Source organism: Alligator mississippiensis, chromosome 13 (genome assembly GCF_030867095.1).
Source record: "Alligator mississippiensis isolate rAllMis1 chromosome 13, rAllMis1, whole genome shotgun sequence".
In the NCBI taxonomy this organism is placed as follows: Eukaryota; Metazoa; Chordata; order Crocodylia; family Alligatoridae; genus Alligator; species Alligator mississippiensis.
Window position 1 is genome coordinate 8,888,702 of NC_081836.1, and position 27,013 is coordinate 8,915,714.

Here is a 27,013-nt window from a genome sequence, read left to right on the forward strand (position 1 = left end):
TGTTTAAAACCTTCCTTTTCCTCCCTGCTTCCAGGGACCCACTGGCAGGCATTATACTGAAATCTGTTTCCTTATAAAGTACTCCTTTTGGGATGGCCTCATATTCAAACAGAACTCCAAACACCCAGGAGCTACAGGGGTTTGACATCCAGATCTGAAGTCTGCAGCTCAGTCCCATGCCAAGTATGGATTTGTTTTTGCCGGAGGGTTGATCATGAGTGCAATGTATTGGATTTTCCAACTCAAAACCGCAAACGCTAGCCAGGGCAACAGTGACTGAGGACACATAGGGGACGGTTTTGATTCATGCAGGCTAGTATGCAGGAAAGTAAAGGGCAACCACTCCTCCTTCATGTCAGCCTAATAATATCACTTCTCCTTTCTGTTACCCTATTAGTGTGATTCTACTTGCAGGCGCAAAGTTGGTTTTAGGACATGTGACAAGTAAGAGGGCAAGGGAGGCTGGGCTATCAGATTTGGTCTATAGGCTAAGTGTCTGAGATGCCCGGCAATTTGTCATTATCTTCATGGGCTCATTTTGCCTATGATGGCTCAGTTACTATTCAGGGACTGAAAAACTATGAAAAACCACAAGTTTCTTGTAAAGCTGAGGAAGGCTTTGATGGGAAATCATGCTGAGCCTAGGAAAACTTCAGAAATGAACTTAGGGCCCAATCCCTAAGTCACTGACAAAATTCCTCTTTACATCAGTGGCACGGGCTCGTGACCTTAAAGGACTACATGGACAGTGCATGCCAAGAAATGGAGGTGAAATCTGGGGGCTACCAGCCGTGAAGTAGCCACCCACGGAGTCTCTCTCTTTTACCTTCTGTTGTATATACTAGTAGGTAGATCATTGCAAATCCCAGCAAAAGCAGCTCAGAGAACTACAGCAGGAACCCCTCTGTGCTGATCATTGCTGAAAAGAACTGAAGCAGCAATAGGACGTGCAGTCTCTAAAGCGGGTTTTACCAGCCTATGACGCACTATTAAACAATGTTATTAAACATTTACTCCCTCATAAAAATGTAATTACGGCAGCCCTTGCATAGGGAGAACTAATTTAAACACAATCTACATATTGTAGATCTTGTTTGTTGTCATTGCTTGTTTTATGTTTTCTTGCCGTGGTAGTTGACTTTTGAACAGTATAGGGTCATACTAACCTTACCTAAGTTTTGCTTCAGCGTGTTTATTAGGTATACAGGCTCTCTCGCATCACCAGCTCAAGTTCACAGTAGAAGACTGTCTTCATAGAATAAGGGTGCAATAAGAAGATAAGGAGGCAGTGTCATATAGGAGGCAGAGCACTTGAGTAGAATCAGGAAGTCCGGGATATAATCTGAGCTTTAAAACTGACATAATGTGTAACCTTGAGCAAAGCCCAAACTTTCCAAAAATGTCCGTTAAATGCCTGGTCCATGTAATTGAAAATAATGTCATTCTTTACATTTACACCATCATTTTTGGGTGCTTCCCTACCTGAGCACACACTTAGAGCTTGAGTTTTCAGGGCAGAATCAACGTTTTGAGCATTAATTCCTCTGCGCCTTAATTCTCTGTCTTTAAAATGTGGGAGAAAATATTTACTGAGCTCTGAAAAGCAATTTGAGATCCATATCTGAACATTACTAAGATTACTATTACTGTTGCTTCTACAGTCAGGTTGCTGTATCAAAACAAGTCTCCATTTGGGTGTTTTACAGGTAACAATAATTTAAATCAATGTTTATTGGCTATTAAACACTGGACAGTTTTTAGTGGCTGTGTCCTTTTTTTCTGCTATACTTTTGATAGCAATAGGAAAATTCTTTAGTTGAGAGGAATGGATCTCTCTGAGGGGTTGATAATGGGATATGGAACATTTCAGCTCTAGGTAACCAATTTGTATCTAGCCCATGTCAGTCTCCTAAACAAAAAATCATTATCAAGTAATAGCTGCTCAACAGCCTATGTGAAATGAGTTGATGAGTCTCAGTTCCTAGTGGACAGGTGTCCACAACAGCGACACAGACTGAGGCACAAAAGCAAACTGGCGCATAGGAGGGGGGAACATATGCTCCACTGACCACGTAGCAAGCGCTTTGTGAGTAACTAGAGGTCTTCAGAGCTGTCAGTCCTAGCACCGTTCTTGAGCACTACATTTCCTTTAAAAATAAATAACTGAAACAACGAAGGATCTGTACGACAGAAGTTCACAGGCATTTATTTACCTCTGGTTGTGGAATTAGATAAAGCAGCCTCGCTACTGAATCATGAGGGGAAATGTGGATAATTCATGAAATTATACGCTCTGTTTAGCTTAATCATAGCTCAGTTCTGAATCTCTTGAAAGGATATTTACCTGTAGAACCAGATTACCTCTTGCTGTGTTATCTGAGGGCAGCATGTGCTTTGAATTAGATTTTCAAATAGTATCTCCTCCACCCATCCTCCCTTTACACAGTGGAGAATTTCTCATGAAGTAGGAGGCTTTTGACAGGTCGCAAACTGAAGTTAATTGCAACATTAGGCCTTTTCTCTCCTCATTCTTGATCATTTTAACAGAAGGCCCTTCTCCTATCATCACTGCAGATAATAGGTTTCTATTTATGACTCTCGCTCTCAATCAGAAATAAATTTCCTTACTGAAATTGCATTGTAGATGAAGGAGACCATCTGTAAGGAAAAATAAAACAACCTCAGTTATTTTATATCTGTAGTGCACATATGCAGAATTATTCACCGACCAAGGCAATTAAAATTTCAAATACTCACTTTTGCTGAATTAATTCTTGATCTGCTATAAATGTCATCTGGAGACACCTAATCAAAAGATTGATTTTCTTTTTGATGTCTAATAACTCGCACCGTGTCATTTCACAACAGTTTTGCACTACAATATGATGCAAAGTAACACAGATTCATAATGGACTGTGTAGCCAATCATCCAAAAATCAAAGAGCTCGATTTTCTTACTGGTTATACACAGCTGTAACTCCACGGACTTGGGTGGAGTTCTTCTTGATTTACACTGGTCTGAGGGGAGACTCTGACTCACGGATTTTTATTTTATTTTTTTTAATGATGAAGATTATCTGGGATATGTCTGGAAACACAAGCAACCAAAAGAATCATAAGCTATCTGTGTCTGTCTTCGTTCTGCAAAATATAGGAAAATGATGCCACAATTTTTAGCACGTTGGTCTGTAAATGAGAGGTCTACCACGAGGGGTCTCTCCAGCACTGCTAACCATTCCAGCCTACCCCTGCAGAATGAGTCATCTGGTTGAAGCGTCTGGGCAGAAAGTTTTGATACTCTCAGGGCTGCGTTTGCTCTATCTGGTTTAAGTCTGCACAACCCCAAAGAGTCTGCTTATCATACAGTTATAGTATTATTGTTTCAGATTACACCCAACACATTGTTTGTGGATGTCTTCTGCTTTTGCATCCTTCATGCAGCAGAAATTCTTGCAGCCTCCTGGAAAATTGAGTTGTTTCTGAATCTCCTTCATTAGAGCCCAAATCTACATAGATCACAGGTCTTTTTATTTGTCCCTCGGACCACAAAAAGCACCAAATTTCCCTGTTCTCTTTACTACAGTCATAGCTGTTCCCGTGACAGTACAACTAGTGTAATCTTTTGCTCCCCAGGCATCATTTGGAGAAGGAATGAAGGGGGGTAAACAGTCCATTAATGCTCTGATTGTGCTAGGCTGTGGTTTGGGATGGGGAAAGGACCAGCATGGTGGAGGGATGCAGCTGAGAAATCTACTTCTTGTTGATCCTGCCAAGAAACGTCACAGGAAGCTATTGGGGCTTTGGAAACTATTCTTGCCCTGGGGTGGTTTTACTCCTATCTCAGTTGCCTGATGAGGAACATAGGAACACAGCACCAGAAAGGGTTTCCTGGGCTACCAAATCTAGTCCCTAGCATTCGTAGGCAACCAATTTTCCAAGAGGGCCCAGAAGAACATTTACTCCAACCCCTGTAATCCACTACATCCACAAAGCACTCTGTTAAAAACCTTCCACCTTGCTACAGGTGAAGAACAGGAGAGAGGAGGGGGAAACTAAAGCTTTATCTGTGCAGTAGGAGGAAATCAGTCAGTTTAGGTTTCTTCTGCTGCCACCCATGGGGTTCCCCAGTGCCCTGCTGAATTAATCAGAGTGGGCAGCAGGGAAAGATTTTTGGCCATTAAGAACAACTTCGTTTCCCTTTAAGGTCATTCTACAAGACCCAAAAGTAGCACAGAGAAGCCACCAAAAATCAGGCAACCAGGTGCCAGGCTATTTCAACCCTGCCCTTGACATGGATTGATTTAGAGCTTCTATCTGCAAAAGCAAAGCATCTTTTCCAAGAAAGCGACCAAGCCATACAAAAAATTTCTTGGCTTGGAGATGGGTTTGAAATAAGCTCCTGATATTGTATTGGGTGATCAGAGGTGGCATACGTAAGAGCAAGAGATTAAAGCTGAGAAAAGGAGCGCTAGCTTAGAGATCAGATAGCATTTTCTTACTACGAGCTCTATTTGCCTGAAGAATTCTCTCTCAGAAGAAGAGGCAGAAGCTTCAATGTCTGACTCATTTTGCTACTAGATTCAATGAAGCATATGAGACCCTACTGTAGGATATATCTTGAACTAGCACACACACCTAGACAAGATGACCTACCAGTAATAGGTATTTCCTGCCTCTAATTTTTTGGAGCACAGTCCTGAAAGGTGCCGAGTGCCCATTAAAAGACACAGTGACTCGGCTCCTACTGACTGCACAGGTATTTATGGTGCCTACTTATCATACAGAATCCTACTTTCTGTTTCCAGTAGCAGGGAAGTACCATCCTTAACCTTTTTATTATGAAGCTTAGAAAAACAGATGCTAGGAAATGGCTCAGAGTGTATCTAAAAACCACAGGAACAGACTATGGCCTCTTTGTAAGGGCAACTTGGAAGGCAAAAGGGCACAAGCAGCCCTTTTCTCCGTGGTTTAAGAAGGAAGCAGATATTATTTGGCTGCTGGCACGTCAGAAAGCAAGGATGGGAGACAGGTTGGTACTTCCATAGAAACCTCAGATGAGAGGAATGCTTGTGATTCCCCCCTGACATACTCTCTGCAACCTGCACCTGTTATATAGATACAGTAATAATCACCACAAGTCAGCACAGTTTCCCTTACTGACACTACTTCTGCACTGAGTGGACATAATGCTCTTAGCTATCACTACACAGGCTACGCACTTTCTTTTTCCCTTATCTCATCCCAGCGGCTTGGCTCTAGCCTGTTCAAAAACAGCAGTTTCCTAAAACATGAAGCAGGGAGGTGCTTCTTGTTTGATTTTCCCAGATCCCCAGACATATCAAAGAGAGATTGCCCCCTCCCTGCCTCCTACTTGCCCTGAATAGAAATGATGGATGGAATGGAGACATTTAGAGAATACAGTTCTTGCTGTCATTTTTATGCCCACTATACAAATATATATACGTGCGTGTGTGTTTTGCACTCCTTGAGCTCTGAAATACTGAGAGTTGATCTTCTATGCACAGTGGTGCTCAGTGTTATTTCATCCGTGACACTTTAGTTTTATGGCCAGTACATAACTCAAAAGAATTCATAGCTTTGGTTCCTGCAATTATGCCTCCAATTTGATATTCATTTGTGTTATCATAATATACGGTTAATCATTCACCTGTTAAAGCCGCATTTCAGCAACGTCACTAAAATTAGGTGTGATGCTGGTAAGGAAGGACACGAGAAGAAAATATCGGTGAGATATCTGTGTTTGAGAGACGTTTGGCTTTAATTTTAATTAATTTATTTGGGAAACTAAGCAAATCATACCATAATCTGAGTTTATAAATGTGTAAAGAAACATTTTGGTATAAACTCAACCCCAATGAGATGCGGCAAAGTAAAAAGCAATCAGGGTTGGCACAAGGGTAAAATGCCCTTGCAGCATGTCAAATAATTTATCGCCATTACCCTTATATGAAGCTATAAAAAGGACATCAGGATGCTTTTTGTGCCTTCATAAAAGCTTAATTTATAACTTCATCGTAGGGTCTGGTTCTACCCACAAATGCTTTTTGACATACGGATCTCCTTTAGAGAAACAGTGTCTGTCTTGGAGTGCTGGCAAGAATCATCAGTTCAGTTAATGAGCCAAAGGGGGAAGAGCAATCACAAGTGACACCCTTTTAATAAATTTCTCCTACCTTTCAGATACGTATTTATTGTCCTGTTTTGGTAGATTAGGATAACAAAACACTTTGGGGTTATCGCTCCCATGAAGCCTATGCATTTCTCAATGGCTAATGTCAGGTTAGAGGGTACTGTAGGGTGGCTTCATAGAAAAGCATGGGGTGTTTTCGTGATGTGGAGTTCAGTGATGGTGATACCAGAGAGTGAAAAATAGGACTTTAGGGGCCAAACCCTCAGCCCGTGTAAATCCATGTAACTCTACTGTAGTCTATGGAGCCTCACCGATATACACTAGCTGAGGATCTGTATCTTGGACTTTACTCACTGTGCAAAATAGGCTGACGATTGATGAGACAATTGGATAAGAGTGACGCATCTTGTATATTTTCTCCATGTGTGCACATCTATTGTTCTTAAAAAACAAAACAAAAAACCAAGCCCTCCTTGTTCTTATTTTTATTGTATCCCACTATCACATCCTTTGTATATCTTTGTATGCCTCAGATTAAAAGTTTTGTGTAGCAGAGACCGTATTTTCTTCTGCTTTTTATAGCACCTGGAAGAGTCAAGAAAGCAGCTTCTGGGTGCCACCATAAGAAGAATTTTTCCAGTTATTTGAGTTGATCTAATAAAAGATATCAGATTTACCCAAAGAACCTTGTCTGACCATAAAATGAAAGTATCCCAGTGTGACTCCAGGCAAGGAATTGCAGGTGAGTTGGAATTGCAGGTGAGTTATTTGGGGCCTCGTGAAAGCTCTTTGGGATCTGGGCAGGACAAAATCTTCACCTCCAACAGCTTGGGGCAGTCATACACCAGCTACTGACCTATGCCTGTATTGTGGGCTGGTAGTAGCTATTAATTCAGATAGTTGGGAACCGACTGGCTACATCCATCTATTCTACAGGATGACAACTCCCCTTGCTTGTACAATGGGGAAAAATGCCTCAAACCAGGATCTATGGAGTGGACTACCTTTTTCCATCTGTCCTGGGCACCGCAGTATTTTAAAGAATCCTTTTGCACTTAGGCCCTTCTGTATTCATTGTGAGAGAGGAGTAGCATTAGGCCCTCAGGGAATAAATGACTGTAACAATGCCATGTACACTTAACTAAGGAAAGGGAGGACTGATCTGTTTGTATACCGTGTGGAAACTTTTTGAGATCTCAGTTTACAGGCTCTTACCAACATAAGTTTACATGCCTAATGCAAATTCCATCTTTCCTTCCATGCTTCAGAAAATGAAATCTTCTTGCAATGGATGCACAAGGACTATAGACTTCTCCAGAAAGACAGGCACCATGCGGTCTAATCTCCTCAGTGCATTGAATATTTACTCTGACTCCCTTAAGGCCTAATTCTTTGAGGTGCTAAATTCTCCCCCAGGGCACCACTGAATTCAAAGAAAGTCGGGGCATTCGACAACTCATCTGATCAAGCTTCTGATGCTAAGAGTTCAAAACATCAATCCCTGTTACTTGCTGCTACAACAGTACCATGTGTTCTTCTGAAATTGAAATATAATTGCCACTCATAGAAAAACATTTCTGGTTTGTGTATAGAAATTTTGCAGCAATACATCATATTTCATATCCAGCAAGTTACCAGATAGTCCTGGATGCTGAAAATGAAGCAGCAGACAGCTGATTCTGAATTCATAAAAGAATTCATCAATTCAGTAATCATTTTTTATACATTCCATATACATATATGCATGCCTTAAAATCTAAATGAACTAGCTATCTCAGAGATCATAGACTCTTAGAAAATTAAGGTTGGAAGGGACCTCAGAAGGTCACATCTAGTCCAACCTCCTGCTCAAAGCAGGACCATCCCCAACTAGATTATCCCAGCCAAGGATTTATCTAGCCAGTCTGAAAAACCTCCAACGATCGAGATTCTACAACCTCTCTGGGTAGCCTGTACCAGTACTTTACTACCTTCCCAGTGAGAGAATTTTTCCTAATATCTAACCTAAGCTTGCCTTGCTGCAACTTGAGACCATTGCTCCTTGTTCTGTCATCTGCCACCACTGAGAAAAGGCTCATTCTATCCGCTTTAGAACCACGCTTCAGATAGTTGAAGGTTGTTAGTAAATCCCTGTCTTAATCTCCTCTTCTCCACACTAGCTAAACGCAGTTTCCTCACCCTCTCAGGTGCCCCAGAAATCATGTGCCCTAGCCCTCTAACTGTTTTTGTTCCCCTCCACGAAACTCTCTCCAATCTGCCTACATCCTTTCTGCAGTGGGGGGGTGGGGTGGGGTGGGGGGGCAAAACTGGACACAGTACTCCAAATGTGGCCTTACCCATGCTGAACAGGGGGGAAGAACCACTTCCCTTGATCTCTTGGAAATGCTCCTACTAATGCAGTACAGTATACCATCAGCCTACTTTGCAACATGGGCACACTGTTGGCTCATATTCAGCTTACTGTCCACTGTAACCCCCAGGTCCTTTTCTGCAGAGCAGCTGCTTAGGCAGTTGGTCCCCAGCCTGTACCAGTGCATGGGATTGTTCTGTCCTAAGTGCAGGACTTTGCTCTTCTGGTCTGTCAGGGTAGGTGCTTTAAGGCCTAGGCCCCCTCTGACCTGGTGTTTTCCCAATGAATGATGTAAGGATACGGAAGGGTCGATGCTATCCCCCAGCCTCACTCTGGTGTTATTTGTTCTCCTGCCTCAGCTTTGATCTTACTTTAATTAGGGAGCTGGTTCCACTGGGTGATAAATCAGGCCTGTTGGAGGAATTTCTTTGTGGGGCTCCTTCTCCCCTACACCTCACTCTTACCACTTCCTTGTTGTTGACTGACTCCTTCTTTTGGAGGATAACCCCCTTGTGACAAATACAGCATAAGGCCCCTTTAGGCTTTTTACACCATTCACACATCAGGTGAGCAAGATACAGCAGGTGAAGTCCCTTTTCCCATTCAGGGTGCTGCCCTGTATCAAGCCTCATTAGCAGACTCAGACAGGTGAGTTCACTCAAGTCCAAACCCTCTTTGTTGGTTGATTCGCCCCCCCCCCCCCCCCCCTGCAGCTTCTCCCTTCTTATCAAATTCATTCAGGAATCCTCAACAGGAAAAGGGGCAAAATCAACTTATTCTTTTCCCTCTTCAGGGGGACAGGGGGGGTAATTCCCCTTTATCAATTTAATTAAACAATCCCCCACAAAAAAAGCAAAAAAGAAAAATAAATCAATCCAAAGATGGTACTCACACCAGTTGGTTCAAGTTGCCCATTCCTCAGCAGGGTCCCATGCTGCATCTCCCAGGTACTCAGGTACCTACTTTTTCACATGGGAGATTGTAGACATCATGGGTGGTTCTCCGACCACCCATATCTCTAGCTGAACGCCCTTTACCCACCAGTATCAGCCAGCTGGCATTGACCTGAGAGTCCTCCTGTGTCTTGTATTTCCCAGCACTGCCATCTCTCTCCAGCTGCACCTCTCCAGGGCAGCAAGTACAGCTCCAGGCTCCACCTCCGCCAATACAGACAGAGCACTGGCTCTGGAAGTGTAGCATGGTGCTCTGTTCCCTGGCAGTGTTCCTTCTCCTGCCTGGGGTAAGTAAAAGGGAAGGGTCACCCCTGGGTTTCCCTCCCTTTCTGGGGTCTCTTCTTTCACATGGTCCAATCCTCCAATGTGTCTACACCTCTCTGAATCCTAGCCCTACCCTCCAGCATATCTACTACTCCCCCCAGCTTGGTGTTATTTGTGAACTTGCTGTGGGTGCTCTCCATTTCACCTTCCAGGTTGTTGACTAAAATGTTGAACAAAACTAGACCCAGGACTGACCGCTGGGGCACTCCATTTGATACCAGATGCCAACTAGACATTGAGTCATTGATTACTACCCTTTGAGCCTGACAATCCAGCCAGTTTTCTGTCCACCTTAAAGTCCATTCATGCAACCCAATACTTCCTTAGCTTGCGTGCATGAATGTTGTGGGGGACCATATCAAAAGCTTTGCTAAAGTCAAGGTATTTCACATCCACTGCTCTCCCCATATCCACAGAGCCAGTCATCTCACCATAGAAGGCAATCAGGTTGGTCAGTCATGACTTGCCCTTGGTGAATTCATGCTGACTGTTCCTAATCACCTTCTTCTCCTCCGAGTGCTTGCTTAAAAAAAGATTCGTTGAGGACCTGGTCCATGGTTTTTCCAGTGATTGAGGTGAAGCTGACTGCTCTGCAGTTCCCTGGATCCTCCGTCTTCTCTTTCTTAAAAATGGGCACTATATTTGCCCTGTTCCAATTGTCCAGGACCTCTCCCAACCACCAGGAATTTTCAAAGATTTTCAAAGTAGACCCAGCAGCTCTGTAGTCGCATTAGATTCCTACTATAACCATCTAAGATTCATTAAAGTACAGGCTCCTGCTATCGTGCCCTACTGTGAAATTCCTAGGCGTGGGGAACCTTTGAGTAGGGCTACTGACTTTCACTTCTGCCAGGAATCAGGACCCCCAGTAGCTCACACTGTGAGACTGATCACTTTGTCTGGGTCTTGTCCTACCTGGTACATAACTACCAGAGCAATGTTTTTCTGGATGGCCAACACCTGAATTTAATGTGCATTCGAGTAAGTAGTTCTCTCTGAAGACAGCACAATTCAGAATCTAGCTCTATTGATGGAAAAGAAATCTGATGAATCTCTAAAGCTTATTTTCACTATTCAGCACAAATAATAGGTGTCATAGCAGTGCATTTAGCAATAACAGTTAAACTAAGTATATGTTTATCTGTTTTCCCCAAGCACCTTCTTAGATGCTTATCCAATGCAGAGCACACAACACTCAATAAACAATCAGCTTTTCTGTAATCTTTCTTGCCACTTTTGCTAATGGTCCATGATGTCTGCAATAAACAAATGATTTCTTTTAAAGATCTTCAAACTTCCCACGGTCTCATGAGGTTCATTTTTTTTTCATATCCCCAGCTAAGATACTTCATAAGTTCCCAGATCTGTGAGTACCTTAACTTAAGTTTAACACAGTCTCTTCTCAGAAAATAAATATTAGATGTGGCAGGTGTCAGCAGGGGACAGATCTCTATGTTACATAAGATCTTTGATCAACACAGAAATCATGGTAGGAGAGAAACTGAAAAAAAATCCAGGAAGGTCTCACTGGATTTCCTACTGAAGAGGACAAGTGGAGAAGAGGAAGAAACAGAATAAAATATATTTCTAATGCTCTGCATATCTCTAAGACTAAATACAAAGCCATTCGTAGGCTTTATAATTACCCACACTTGAGATAGAAATGTGTCCCAGAATCCCATTTCATATGGAAGGCATCCCTGGTGAACGTGGCTCCATTGTTGATAGTTTTGATGTCAACTGGTTCTTTCTCAGATGAGCTACCTTCTTTCCCACTGTAGCACTACGTAGAATCTCTCTCGAGGATCTGAGGTAAAGAAAGGCCCCAATTTGTGTTCGTTTAGGGCAAGGAGTTGTATCTTTGTTAGCTAAATTCAGGCTGATCCACCTGCAGTGACTTTAGGGAGATCTGTTTTGTTAAATACTTGGACTGAGTTCTGCTGTGCTTCAAGAACTTGTGTCACAGAAAACATAGCCAGTGAGAAGTAGGGCAAAAGGACGTTTTAAGCAGTCTTTGCACCTGCAGATTCTGGACGGTTAAATGGACTCCTCTAATTCAGAGAAATCTCCATAAAACTGACTGTGAATTGTTCTGCACAACACAGAGGCACAGAGCAGGGGAGCTGGACCTGATGATCTCGAGAGGTCCCTTCCAGCCGCTAACATCTATGAATCTATGAATACTTCCTACCACGCTGTCATATGGATCAACTCCATCTGCACCTAGCACACCTGAATTTGTGATGAGGGGCAGTTTTGGGCTGCCAAGTGCTATATAGGAGAGAGAAGGGAGCAGAACTCATCCCTCTGTTTAAATTCTGGAAGACATTCAAGTATGATCATAAATGAGACCTCAAATTTGTATGAAGTTTGGAAGCTTTTTCTGTACTCTGTCCTTGATATCCTACAGGGTTTGCTGAACTGCATCTGGATAATGCTGAGTTTACCATTCAGAATTCCAGGTTCATTTGTACCAACATAATGCTGGTGTCTAAAGAATAGCAGATTACAAGTAATCCACAACAAGCACACTTTCACCACGTTCCCAGAGAGCAAGAACAGGTGACCTGCCCACCATCACGGAAGAAACGGGTGACAGTATGATATTCAACCTGCATTCCCCAGGTTCTAGACTTAGCACCTTTACCTCTGGACCATCCTTCCTTACTGGAGTGCCAGGTATGCAGTTTAGGCATTAGGCTAAAGCACTAACCCATGCACTTGTCCACAGAACAGTAGGTTCAACTCATTTTTGAAACGTTATGTGTATATTTAAATAGTTGTAGGGCAGGCTCTCTGAGGAAGCAAAGGAAGGTGGGTGCTATGGCTGTTAAAAAGAAAAGGAAGGCTTTTTTTTTCCATTTTTTGCAGAGCTGCCAATTTCTATCATTGAGATTTTGACAATAAAACAGAATGCAACAAACCCAGGGTTTATGGCTACATTTCTTGCTAACAATTAACATCTTACTGAACCAATATAAGCAATGCACAGGCCCCCCACCCCTGGCAAATATTCTTCTTTTTGGTGTTTCATCTGTACTGAGATCACAGTGCTGATTTGGTGATAAAATTCTGCTGGGAGGAGACTGTCATGTCATAAAAATAAGATTGTGATGCCTGATCAGAACAAAACAACAGTGGTTTGCAGAAAGGTGAGATAAAGGGTCCATAAAGAGAATAAGTTATCTCCACAGCTTTCTTTTAAATGACAGTACCTCCTCCATTACCAGTGGCCTTAGTAGCACTAGTATTATTAGTGGCAAAAACAGTGTACGGTATTGTGCAATTCATTTTATTGTACCACCCAAAAGTATTAGGCACTCTTAAGACACACAGGCAGAAGAGGTCCTGGCCCTGTAGAAACCACATTGTGAATAAATAAGAGAGACATGAAAGGTAGAAAAAAGTGATAGCCTATAATCAGAGTGATCACAGGAACAGGGTTTGGGTTGGAAGATTATCATTTATATGAAGTACCTTTAATCAGAGCTTCTTTAGTCAGAGACACTCTCCAAAAATATATCAATTTGTTTATGACTAAGCATGGCCCAAGTTCCTGGTGATAATAGTTATGTAACATGGATTCCACAAGGATGAATGGTGGCAAGAATAATTCCCGCTGTCTTTGTTCATTTCTTGCCTTGTACTGTATAGCATTTGTGCTCATTAACCAATTAGTCTTTGCAAAGCCACAGTAAGGAGTGCAGAACTATTATCCCCCTGGTGCACATAGAGGAAATAAGGCACAAAGAGTTTTTCAGAGGCAGGATTAGAGACCAGGAGTTTCTAGCTAGTAGTCCCATGCTCAGTCCTTCAGGCAAAGCTACCTCTCACTAACTCGGCTGGTTCAAGAACGACTCTGTAGAGTTAAAACACAGAGCATGCTCCAGGACAGCCAGAAAACTGAAGTCACTTCTGAAAATACTGACATATGCTTTAGCCTAAGTTAGGGGTGAGAGTTTTTGTTCCTGTTTTTCCTGGGTGACTGAATATATCCTGGTTATTAAGGAAGTGTCTATAAATTGAAGCACTTGCATTAATCGTGTTGTTAAATTGTAAATAAACACAGATATTACTATGAGAGCCCATGCTTTATAAATGAGAAAAATGAATCTCTGTGTTTACATTGTTAATACTTTTGTTAGCATGTTCGGACTTAAGCCTTTAGTTAGATGTTTGCGTATTTTGAGAAAGTCCCAGAACGTCATCTTCCCGCGATTCAGGGAGTGTTGAAATACTGTCTTGTGTGTGGACAGCATGTTGCAACTGGACCCAGAAAAATTCAGGTATGATCCAACATAAGAACAGTGTCTATTAAAAGCACATGGAGCTGATTCGCTAGCTGTAACATAAAAAAGAAATGTAAGGGTGGAGGCGGGGAGGAAATGAAACAGCCCTCTCTTTTGTGTAATGCAATGTAAGGAAAGGGTTAAACATTCTGGAGCAGCTGAGCTGATGTTCAAGCTATTGCAGGTGCACCCACTAAAAGGGTGTTAATTGGCTAGCAAATGAGAATATATAGGAAGCTCTGTGGGGGTGAGGGATTTTCTTGTATGTAAGGGTCAATGAAGGAATAGGATCAGTGTAGGGAGCTATAAGAGGAACTGAAAAAAACAGAAGTTTAGTTCTGTGCTGCTTTGTTGCATATGGTTTTTAGAAGGCTTTAAAGTTCAAGAAGTTGAGCTACAAATGGATTCTGGCTGACAAGAGGGGGATTATGTAAGCTTAGGAATCTATGATAGCTTTATTAATACTGGGAAACATCCAAAATAGTAGCAGGATTCTGCTACATTCTCAAGTTTCCTAGGCACTTGCAAAACCTTGCAGTTTACCCATCAGTCCATCATGCTTCTAAGATGTCTTAACTATAGATATCTGGGATCATCTAACTTCCTTCTAGGATTTTCTCTCAACTATGTCGTGTTTCTAATGTATGTTCAGATGGGAAGAAAATGTAAGTACATCCTGCTGCTTCATTTTCAGTAGTCTCTCAGTAATCTCTCAACACTGTTTCTGAAAGTGTACGTCAAAGTCAATTTATGGGAACTACAGACTAGGAGGGAAGCTCAGTGGACCCTAACCCTAACAGCAATTTAAGGATGTTTCAAATTACTTATGAGAGAGGATGGGAAAATATTACACTCTAGGCATGTATGATAGCAAGACAACTGAAAAGGGAAGTTAAGTCTGTGTTCTTACTACACAGCAAAGGCAGGCTGACCGTCTATAATACACTTTATGGGAGAAGTTGGGTTGTTTTGGTTTTTTTTTTTCCTTAATCTGCCTTTCTACCATCCAAATGATTATTTTCCTGTAAGAATATTTTTACCACTGAAATTTCTTCTGCTCTTGTCATTACATCTTTAGAAACCACACCAAATTCTTCTGTCTCTCTAGAGTTTCCACCTTTCAGTTATTTCTATTGTTACTCAGTCCCCTCATGGCAGACTGACTCAGTTCTGTTTCTGAAAGTGTTCGCTAAGTATCATATAAAGCAAAACCTTTTGTAGGATGGCACAGACTTACAGCCATTCTTTTTTGGCTTTTACTATTCTTAAGTTAATGAGGGATACTATGGATTTAAATTTTCATGAATGGGTCATCTTAAGCTAAACCACTTTTGAATACAAATGCAAATACTGGAGGTAGCAGAAGACTCTTCACTATTCAGCATAATGGTTTTAAGTTGAATTCCACTTGGAAATACCAGGTTACTAAAAAGCCCATTCTGTTTTCTATGGCAAGGGGGGCTGAAAGAGTCTTCATCTTTACTGGTGTGAATTCATGGCACAACCATAAATATTAATATTGGCACTCTGTATCTGTCCTCGTGATTATTGTGGGGGAATGTCCATTCTTGTAAAAGGATGGCATGCTCTTTATTCTGTATGCAGCTCGCATGTACCATTTGAATTAAACTGTGAATGTTCTGGGTAGGAGAGAGGCATTTACAGATTATCAACTGTTTGCTCAGGAAAGGAAAAAGTAAACCCCAAGGGCAGCATGATAAATGGCAGAAACCTCATGCTTAATAAACCCATACAGAGGAGAGCTATTAAATTACCCAGCTTCAGTAGCTGCTAGAAGCCCCTTGGCAGGAAATCCTGTTGCGCAGATCTTTGTTTTCCTGTTACTTCCTTTTGCAGTGTTATTTTTTCATCAGAAACAATCAATCTCATGAACTCTGAGAAGGGCTTAAAGGACTTTCTTTTTTTTTGTGCTCCTTGACTTTTTGTTTCGTTCCCAAGGTCCTTTTTATAGATCCAAGGGCTGTTCAAGACAGTTTCTCCCAGACACTTCTAGTGCTCTTTTTGCTCACTCAGGGAAATCCGTAAGTATTCGCATTCCAAGCTGAGTTTTCTGTGACTTAAGGCATTAAGTGGTCTGTAAGGGAAGCGTGAAATGTGAAGGAGACTCTGAAAAAGAAAAGGATGATGAATCCTGGTAAATGTAGACAGGTAGGGCAAAGAGGCAGTAGTTTACCGGAGTTCAGATCAGAGAAGTCCTTAAAGGAAACTTGCTTTTTTTTTTCCTTTCCTAAAAGCACTTTGAGGTGTGCTGTTCTGATTGTTTCTCAGCTGTATTGGGGACAAAACACTTGTTTGAGTTGAAGCTGAGCTCTTATGGTGCAGCATAGTAGGAGATGTGTTTTGCTTCTGTGCATGTGTATCCATACAATGTTCACCTGTCAGAAACCTATGATTTTCTCTCTCTCTCTTTCTGGCTTGACAATGAGAACATTTCAGTTGATACCTAACTATATAGCATACCTCTAATAAAAAGATAGCCTCTACAGCATGCAGAAGTCTGTGACCTTAACTCTCCTTAGGTCCAGAGTACTAAAAAGCAAAAGACAGAATTTCTGCAATACGGGAACACTTGTGTAGCCAATCAACAGTAATTACATGTTATGCGTGTGCTGCTTTTACAAAAGAGAGCTTACTATCTCTTAGGTTGGGAGTAAGAAAATATAAGTTCATGTAAGTTTTATGTAGCCGGACAGTTTTTTAAAAATGAAAGCAGAGCTACAATCCTTAATGTTGTGTAGTGGAAAATACTGAGCAGGAGGCAGGGGACTCATGGCTCAAGCTGTAGAGAGTTGCTCAGACCACCTGAAGGTGCAACTAAATGCAATGCTTTGCTTCTGCAAAGATCAAGCTCCTACTCTTTCAGGCTGCTGAAAGAAAGGATCTTGGAGCAGAAGAATGACACTGTCTGAGGGATACTTTCTTGCATGTCAGGACTTCTAAATCCAGTTAGGCCTTTTTGGAAGGACCATGAAATTAGTCTAATCTCTCTAGCTTCCTATAAATGGTTCTCTATAGGCTCTTCTGTCATTAGCTTAGATGTATGCTTAATGAATAGCAAATCTAGTTAAAACTGTCCTGTTTCTTCCAAGAAGTACTGTTCAGTACAGTGGTACTTTGTCAAATTAATCAGATATGAGAGCAAAATTAACCCTAGTGCTCAAAAGAATTTTGATACTTTGTTGCTCAAACTCCGTAAGAGTTATTTCTGGACTTCCCCAAGGATATCAGAGAGTCATTCCTACCCGCAACTTCATAAATAGGGGCCTACTTAAATCACGGTTTCACGATTTTGGCAGAAACCACGAAAAATGGCAATCTTTGTGATCGCTGCAAAAAAAAAAAGGCATTGGCTGCGGTTTCCCAGGAAATCAGCCCAAAAACCCAAAACAAACTTAATAAAAATAAAATGCTGGCTCCCCAATGGGAGGCAGAGGTTCTTGTTACCACGCCAAGACTTGCAGCCTGTCTGGGAAGGTGCCAGCAGGCAGGGCAGCACAAAGGGAAGCTGCCAAATGGCGATTGCCCTGTCATGCCTCTCTGTCAATCAGTGCCAAGGGGCAAGGCTGCACAAAGGACAGCCAGAAGTCAAAATGTTGGCTGTGCCCTCATTCCTCCTCCCCACCCCAGGCCCCTCTGCCAACCAGTGCTGATAGGTGAGGCTGCCACAAAATGACTGCAAAATCGGCTGTTTGGGCTGTGACCAAGTCATGAAAATGGCTTTCTCTTGCTGTGAGTTAGGTAGGTCCCTATTCATAGGACACCCTGCTATTTACCTTGCAAAACCAGATACTGCACATTTTCAATTTTTTTTGAGACACACAATGAACACCAGCACATACTATACCTAGGGGGGTCCTTTACATCCTTAGATGATCCAAGTGTGCCTCCATTGCTATTTAGTTCTTGCGCTCATCGCACAAGATAAATATAACACTACTCAAACGAAATGCAATTTATTTTTTTTAATAAAACTTAAATAAGAGACAATATATTGCTCAATGTAATAATAGAACCTATATATTGCTAAAGGTATTAAAAAAGTTTTAATGATTCTCCTAGAATATTTCCTTAAACATGTTCTTGTATTTCACCTTTGTACTTGCAGCAAGAGCTCTGAGAGTCCAATGCAGCGTTTCTCAACCCATGGGTTGCAAATATGGGTCACAAGAATATATGAAAGGGTTGCCAACAAACTTTTAAAATGGATTCTCCTTTAGAGGAGAAAAAGGTGGGGATCCATGGCTTTTCCATTGCAGGGTATCAGACTTCCAGCCTGCAAAGAGCTACTTGGGGCTGTCGATGCCCTATATACCCACTCCCTGTCCCACACACTGTGGGGAATGGGCCTGGGGTTGGGGCCAGTGTGTCAGCAGTGAGGGGCACTGGGTCAAGACTGGCCATCAATGTTTACAAATGGGTCCTGGTACAAAAAAGGTTGAGAACCACTGGTCTAATGCATCTACTTACGCCTCTTTTTCCTCCATGCTTCCCAAATGGAACATAGGTCATGTTTGATAAAACCCGGAGAACTAGGAAATGCTGAAGTCCTTTTAACTGTAATGTATATAATTATACCTCTGTGATGATGACTACATCATAAAATGCATGAGATATGAATACTATTCATCAAGTTTAATTACATTTCCTGCAGTTCTACATTTTTGACCGCTGTGCACATTAACAAATGAAACGTGTGCAAAAAAAAAAAAAAACAAAACAAAAAACCAACCCATATGATTGCATACAAAGCTTTTGATCTGTATTACAGTTCAGAAGTCTATAAGAAGGAAAGCTACTATTATCACAATACAGTTGGCTGAATAAAAGTTACAGTATTTAAAAAGAGATTAGGTATTAAAAGGCAAGATGGAAAAGAATTAATTTCCTGGCTATACTGTTCTGGTCTCTCAAATTAAGAGGAGTTGAAATACAGCTGATGGTGGAACAACTAATGCAATATTTTTTTTTCTTCTATTTTTGCTTAAAAACAAGGAGCCTGTAGGATTTCTTATTTTAGTATCAATCTATTCAAAATTGTACCCACTTACAGACTATTCTTGAGGCTGTATATTCTTATTCAATATTTCTCCAGGCAAGAAGAGACTTTAATATTTAGCATTAAGAAGTATATTGCTCTGTTATACCTGGGAGTTTGCGTGCCAGATGAATCCTAAAGTTTAACTATAATATGTAACTTCTGTGTTTTTTACAATTTTTTTTTCCCAGTCTTTGACAGATTTACCAGTCCTTCCTAAAGAAATGTACCTATTCCTTATTGCTGAACTAAAATTATTAGTAAACTCTTGCTTGTAAGCATTTCCAAATATCTGTAAGAACTATATTATACATGTCTCTATCTGTTGTCAGCATGACTTCAGAACTGAATGACCAAGCTAGTATATACCTGGCAAGTCCACTGCACTCTATCCTTCATAGCTGTATGAAAAGTAAGCTTTTTTTTTTTTTTTTTTTTTCCCCTGTAGGAGTATTTATAATGCATGTCAACACTTCAAAGTAGGATCATAAATGAAGAAAATGAATAATATTCAAAGCTAAAAGTATATTGCCAATAAGGAGGTGTATTTTGATGCAATAATGGATCATCCCAAACCAACATGAATACAGGATTAATTTGCATGATTTTTTTTTAATCTTATTTTACAGACTGTCTTCAAGCTACATCCCAATATCATCATTTGCTCCAAATAACTGTATGTACCAAGCAAACCCTCTGTAGGGTATCAGGCAGTGTTGTCTATACAATTATTCATAAGACAGATTTTTGCTTAAAACCTTGTTGTCAAGTGGAATCTAAAAGACTTTTAATTCATGCATCACTGTTCAGGTGCACTGTCTGCCAATTGTCTACCACTGGGGAAAAAAACAGTAAATTCAACTGCACAGTTGACTCTTGCTTTTCACTAGTAATACAGTCATTCAGCATCATAGCTAGAGTCTCAAATTGATGGCAAATAGGTTCTCACTCAAAAACCCCAAAACAGAAGTGTCACATTTAAAAAAAAAACCATGAACAGTATGAAGTGACAAGATAGCCAAGTGTCACCAGGGACCATTCTAGTCCTGAAGGTACCTCCCAAGTACACAAAATAGCAGTTAAAAAAAATCCTGTAGAACAAACCTACTGTGTAATACAATATGCTGGGTTTGTCCTGACATTCTCTTGATGTCAATGAGATACAATAAAAGAGAGAGTGCCGTGGAAGACTAACAGTGATAACATTCAAGTAGCAATGTACTTTACAGAAAATGTAGTTGATTACAAGTAGAGCTATGGCCTCTGAAAACCTTTCACAAATCTAGCAACGCACAGAGGACTTGACCCACATGCATAATGTTCTTGCAGTCCTGTCCAAATTCAAGCAGATGCTATGTGTAAGGATAAGTAAGGTTAAGTGCTAGAGACGTAGTTTTACATTGAGTATTAATAAGTTTTTACACCTCTACAGAACAGCCTCCTTACTTGCAAATATGCCCAAAAAAAGGATGGGAGTTGAGAATGTGATGGGCAGATTTTGAGATGTGTTTTAATTATCAGCAGACACGTAGTGACATGCTTTCTGCTTTGACCTTACTCTTGTTAGGCAACCAGGATTCCCTCACTTACATAGCAGCACCTTCTTAATACGGGATTAAGAGTTTCCCACATCATTCATTAATTTTTATTGTGTGTTCATGTGCAATCCTTTATGTACACTTGTGGGACCAATCCCCAAATTTCCATTGCTATATATTTGATAGTGTACTGATAGTAGCTGTTTAAAAGGAAGACCCAAAAATAACTTGGAATGGAAACATCTCCTTAAGACTGCTATAGTCTTAAAATTAACAAATATGCAGGAAAAAAATACCATGAAATCTCATCTTGTAGAGGGAGGAAAGTACCTGAGTTCTGCTATTAGCATATTTGATACTAATGCCAGAAACCACTCTCCTGTCATAGTAGCATTTTTGTTGTATGGCTTGTCATATAAACTGTATCACAGATTACTAAACTCAGTTCCCCACTCTAGATTAGATACAGATCATCTTACCTGGCGTTTTCTTCTGAACTTCTGAAATGCCTCCTGTATGCTCTGGATCTCTGTTTCTTTTTTATTTTTCTCTTGATCTAAATCTTCAAGATACACTGTGAAACTGCAGTATTTCTTCATTGTTGTTTCCATGCTTCTTTCTAGGCAACTATTTTGGACCTGCAGTTATGAAAAAGTTAGCTACATAAATGAGTTGCAACTTAAAAGCCATTTGGGAAGGCAAATGATATCTTTGTAAAACCAAATTACATTTAAAAAAAAAAAAAATCCTGCTTGTAAAAGACCTTTTGGTACTTATACTATAATTAAAAGAAATAGTGGAACAAAGCTACCCAGATGTTCCATAAAAAGTGGTCTAGAAATATTCTTATAGGCTCTAAAGTAGAATCACCCACTTGAAAGAGCTTGTTGGTTGAAATCTATCTGGCAGGCACTCCACAGGTGTGCAGCTCCACTCCACAGAAACAGTCAATGTGAATTGATAAACATGCACATTTTAATTCAAATTTCTAGTATAGCACATTAATGCCTTTGTCTTGATGGAGAAGTACTTGCCTTAGGAAGTTTTTTTGTGATTCCTCTATCTTATGCAATAGATATAAGGTAATCTTCCACCTACTTCTCAATTGTTGCAGTTTACACAGGAAATTCAAAATACAACTGCAAAACTGCCTAATTTTGTATAATCTTGCCAGTAAGAATAAAACCATTTCTAGCAAATACAATATGTAATTTAGTTTGCCCAAGGGTGTTTCTGTATAAGCAAGGTATATGTGCATTTCCCTGGTTGTCGTACAGAAACTTTGCTACCATTATAGTGGACTACAAAATTATAGCAACCAGAGACAGATTCTCTTGACAAGACACAAAGATTACAACCACTAGTGTTTGTACTTTGGTTATGTAGGTTAATTCTACTCCAGTGTGATAACTTTCTGCATGGGTGCCCAACTACATGTCACGAAAGTAATCTTGTAGGAAGGTAACAGGATAAGCAAATTCATTTGCAAAACACAAAGTATCATTTGCTATCTGGCATGTACTGTTTGATGTATCCTACTGCAGACTCTTAAAATAACTCTGTAAGAATTGCTATTAAACACTGAGGCCCTGATTTTGCCTCCCCCCCCCATGTATCAGTGTAATCCTCTGAAGTTAGTGGAACTACAACAGTGGAAAATGGATGCGAGAGAGGGAGAACAGAACAGAGTCAAGCCTGAAGCTTATCTTTTAGCTCTGTTTGATCTAAAATAGGCATCCTTACACGGTCAATGAGAAATAATAAGTTTAAGAGAATGGCTTTGAATATCTGATTATTTGTTTGCCTGCTAATCCATTCACTTAATTGACACAATCTAGAAAGTAAAAATACCAGAGATTGAGACTCATCTTGGCCGATTTGGTAGTGTGAGGGTGTTTTATAAGGGTTGACACTTTTTCAGGTCCTGTAAGTTGCATGGTACAGCTGCATCTTTTTGTCAAGCATTGCACTGCCGGCACAGGATGGCAGTAGCCTGGGGAGGGGGATTCAATCAGCAGTTTGTCAACTGGAACATTGCTGCACCCCCTTCAAATTACCTACCAGGAGAATATATAATGCCAGCATGACTAGAAGTTGTGCATCTCTCATAATCTGATTTAATATCCCAAATCTTTTGCCTTAGAAGTGGTGAGACTCACTGGAGCTCTGCTATTGGTCAAGATAATGAATAAGGCATGGACTATGCTCAGATACCTCTAGCTTTCTACAATAACCCTCAGTCTCATTGCCATCCTCCAAAAATACATCAAATAAATCTTCAGGATCATAGCCTCTCTTCAGTCATAAAGCAAGCTGGATTTTTTTTTTTTTTCCTGCCTTGGATAAAAGGAATCAGGTTATATGTCAGTTTGTCTTTAGCAGCATTACAGCATGCCTTCATATATACTTTTCTGTAAAGGTAATTGCAGCATTCTGTAACATTTGGACTGAAAAGTTATTGCATGCACAACCATATGTGAGCAAGGCACAATTAGGTCTCCCTATGGGCATGGTGGTGCTTTGCCAGCCCCTCATATAAGCCTGTGTGTAATTGTCCCTTCTTTGTGTTGGAGACCTTCCTCTCAGCACTCTTTGCTATACCCAAGACCTGCTTTGCTATGCCTTTCACTTTCAGAGGCAATGTGAGTAACGGCCTCGGCTAACAGCTCGGTGCACCAAATCAGGAAGTCATAAATGACAGGAAACTGTATTGTGCAGAAAGAGATGAATAAGAGGCCAGAACTGAACATCTATTTAAATACTAGAGAAGTGACTAGACTGACATTAATCTTTCATGCCCACAAGTGGCAGAAAAAGCCCTTTCCATGCTAGCAACACAAACTCTCCCCCTGTGGGCTCCTAGTGATAAAATACCATTGATAAACTTCAGATAATATGGTCCAGAAAAGCCATAGCTCCCTTTCTGGTGGCTTGATAAACATCTTTATTATCATGGGTCTTATCTCCCAGCTGCTACTTCCTTTCATTTAAAGGCAATTTACAATTCTCCCTTATGTCTACTCCAGAACATGTACCATTCTTGGACAACTCTCCTGTCAAGCATACTTCTATCGGATGTTCTTTTATCTGTTCTAATGATCCCCCCCACACCATCTCGGAGAGCTGCCTGGACGTATTTCATGGGGAGAGCTAAACAAGCAGGAGCAGGGGAAACACTTCAATACTGCTACATAATCCTTTAAAAAAAATCAGCATTGGCTCTATCGCAAAAACAGCTTCTATAAATCATGCACCCATATTTAGTTAATTGTCTCAGCATGTCTATTAGCTTGTATAGTGCACACACAGGATGAGACCTTCTACCATCCTCACTTGGAAAGATTACTGCAGAAATCTGGCTGGACTGCATGCCTCATTTATCTACTCAAAGCCAGCTATCTCTTCCATGCTGAGAAATGTGTGTCCATGGACAGAAACCTAGTTTAGAAGGACCGTCCTCTGATTTTTCAAGTGGTGCAGTAGTAATGACTTTGGGAATTCTAGCAGCCAAGATGGGTAGTTAGTGTATTCATTTACATTGCCAACATTTGAGATTCTTTTCCAGCAATTCTATTTCACAGCAGTGCTGGACTCTGAATTATGCAAACAGAACAATTTAAAGAACTGGCTATGGTTGTCAGTGCATAGAATTTCCTTCTACCTTGTAAATTATTGAAATGTTTTGCTGATTCCTGATTCAAAAAGCACCCAATTTTCCATCTACAAACTTGAAAGTAGCATATCTTGCTCAGCACGGGCACATGTTACATAGAAATGACACTGAGAGTTTTACAAAGTCGCCAGTTATTGAAAAATGCAATAAGTTTGGGTATTGTAAAAGCTAAACTATTCAAAGGATTTGAAGGACTGGCTCTTGCATACACTGGATCTGGAACTATGATGTGACTGGACTCTTTTTTCATTATATATATTCAGGCAAGAGCTTCATTTGTGAAATTTGGATGGGAGGGGATGGTAAAGTCACAAAGATCTTATGAAGCTTCAGAACAAGCTCAAAGTGATATATTCACCGAACGTTAGTGCAAACCACAGTAAACAATGCAAAGCAGGAGAGGAAATATATATTTTAGCACCTATGTCCGCTGTGAGTTTATAGTGATGGACAGAATAGAAAGTGGAGAGGCTGCTGTCTTGGTTAAAGGGGGAAAAATGTATGACACCAACAAGACAATCCCTCGAAGTTAAAATTCAGGGTCATTACAGTACGCCCTCTCCTCAATATTTTAGAGAACCTCAGAGTCCATTTCTAGAGAGACAGACAGTTTGAAGAGGTATGTGCTTTAACTACAAGTAATGCCTCAGGATATTCTACAACAGAAGTTAGCAAAGAAATTCTTGCTATTTTTCAGTGTTTACTTTGTGCATCTGTTTATGAGAAGCTGTGACATATTTATTACTAAGCGTCAAACAGAATTAAAGAGCTGACAGCAGAAATTCAAGGAACATCTTTTTTATTTCTTTTCTTTCCTTCCTTATGTCTCTTGGGCAAGCTAGTCTGACTGGTACCACAGGTTTGTATAGTGTGGGTGAAACACGAGGAGTGCTCTCTGGAGGTTCCCCAGCATCTTTTTGTGCTAAGTGTCTTCTTCCTTGTTCTCGGGGAGTGCACTTAGAAGGAGTCTTCCTGCAAGATTTTTGCGTTAGCTTTTGGGCACTGCAGCTTCGATACCAGGCTGCTTTCCAAAGCTACTAATCTAGAAACTTCAAAAGGTGTATATTTTTAAAATGTAAACCAGCAGCTTACTGTTCAAATTGTCTTAGGCTTTCCAGTTATCTTCCTATTTGCCCAGCCAGCAAAATATTACTGGAAATCCATGCATATTTGGAAATGCTTTTTGTAAAGCAAGTTTCACTATTCTTACTTATTATCAATTATTTCTCCCTTTATTAGAAAGGCCCATATAAACGTCCAGAGGACAGCAATGTTCCCAGGATTTTCTTTTAAATATATGTACTCTGGACTTGCAAGTTTAAAGAATGGTTTGTCAAACTGGAATTCTGTTAATTACCCCATGGACAATGCTTCTCTAGTCTCCCATAACCTAGATTTTGGGCTGTCTCCTGTACCAGTTAGTCTCCTTCGACAACAACTTTTTGTTCCCTTGCTGTGCTATTGCCCATCTGCAGGTAACTGCTGTTTTTTGTGCTCAAGATAAATGAACATGGTGTCACCATGCCCTTTGCAGTAGTCAGATGAGGGAGGAAAGGTAGGCCCAGAAAGTATAACAGCCTTTGCTCACTCGCTGGAACAAAATGAAATGCTGTCTACGGTATTGTGCACCTAATGGGATCGCCCCTCTCCTTGCTGGTTTCCTGCGCGGCGCGATGGTTTGGTGATGACAAGTATCACATTTAAGACGTTGGCATCAGTCTGAGGGCCGTGCTATACGTTACACTACAAATATCGATTGGCTGAGTGTGAGCTCGCAGTCACACCTCCAACTTGGGCGGCACATCTGCGGGGAGGGGTCCCACCTCAATGCAACAGGAGCTGGGTAATGCGGATCAAGAGAGAATCCTGCCCTGGAGTGGCGTAACTTTGAGCCACATAGCACGTGCTTTAAGCCACTTAAGGCAGGCAAGGTTTTTTTCTGACACCACTGAAACGTGCTAGCATGCAGGGGTGAAGAGCAGCGTGCAGGGGTTAACGTAACAACCCCAGCGTTATGAGCTTCAGCAAAATTAATGCGTATCATGGCCCAGAGAGAGCCCATCTGCGACACCGCGCCTGCGTAGGCTTCGCTCCCTACTTCTAGGTCTCGTAGCGGTTTGAACAATGATTTTCCGAGCGAGCGCAGCCCAGCGGGTGCAAAGAGAAGGTGTTGCCATTGCCCCCCCCCCGCGCCAGCGGCCCGTTGCACGTGCGATGCCTTGTATTTTTGCATGAGATGCGGCGGTGGAGCCCAGCTGGGCAAGGGAAGTGCTCCCTTCTGCCCTGCCCCCGCACTGGGAACTGGGGACCCTCGTCATGCTGATGCAACTCCCCCCTCGCCCCTTTCGAAGCCCCCCCTGCCCATACACCCATGTTGTAATGGACAGGGTGTGGGGAAGAGGCCCAGCTCCATCCCCAACCCCCTCCCAATATCCTCCATCCTCCCATTTTTATCCATCCTCCAGCCATCAGCTCACCTGCTCCCCCCTCCTCCTCCTCCTCCTGGGGCGTCTGCGTCTCCTAGCAACGCTCAAAATGGCCGCCCGCCTCGCACAGCCTCCTGGGACGCGTAGTCTCCGCCTCGCGGCGCAGGGGGATAGCGCGGGGCACGGGGACTACATTTCCCGGCAGGCCCCGCGCGCGGCGGGGGCCGCCTGCCAAGGGGGTTACCTGTGGGGA

General features: G+C 41.4%; 1 protein-coding gene and 1 long non-coding RNA gene across 2 annotated transcripts in view; one reads left to right on the forward strand and one right to left on the reverse strand.

Moving 5' to 3' along the window:
• Positions 1-2,181: 2,181 nt before the first annotated feature.
• On the reverse strand, positions 2,182-26,875 carry LOC109284724 (uncharacterized). Its single transcript, XR_002092294.2, has 3 exons — positions 26,812-26,875; positions 21,141-21,299; positions 2,182-2,658 (listed from the first exon to the last, which is right to left on the reverse strand). It is a non-coding gene; the product is annotated as an uncharacterized LOC109284724 (long non-coding RNA).
• Positions 15,926-27,013, forward strand: part of C13H1orf159 (chromosome 13 C1orf159 homolog) — a 33,356-nt gene continuing 22,268 nt past the window's right edge. Inside the window, exon 1 of the mRNA XM_019494033.2 lies at positions 15,926-16,109. The gene's annotated coding sequence lies outside the window, so the exon portion shown is untranslated. The remainder of the gene's footprint in view (positions 16,110-27,013) is intronic.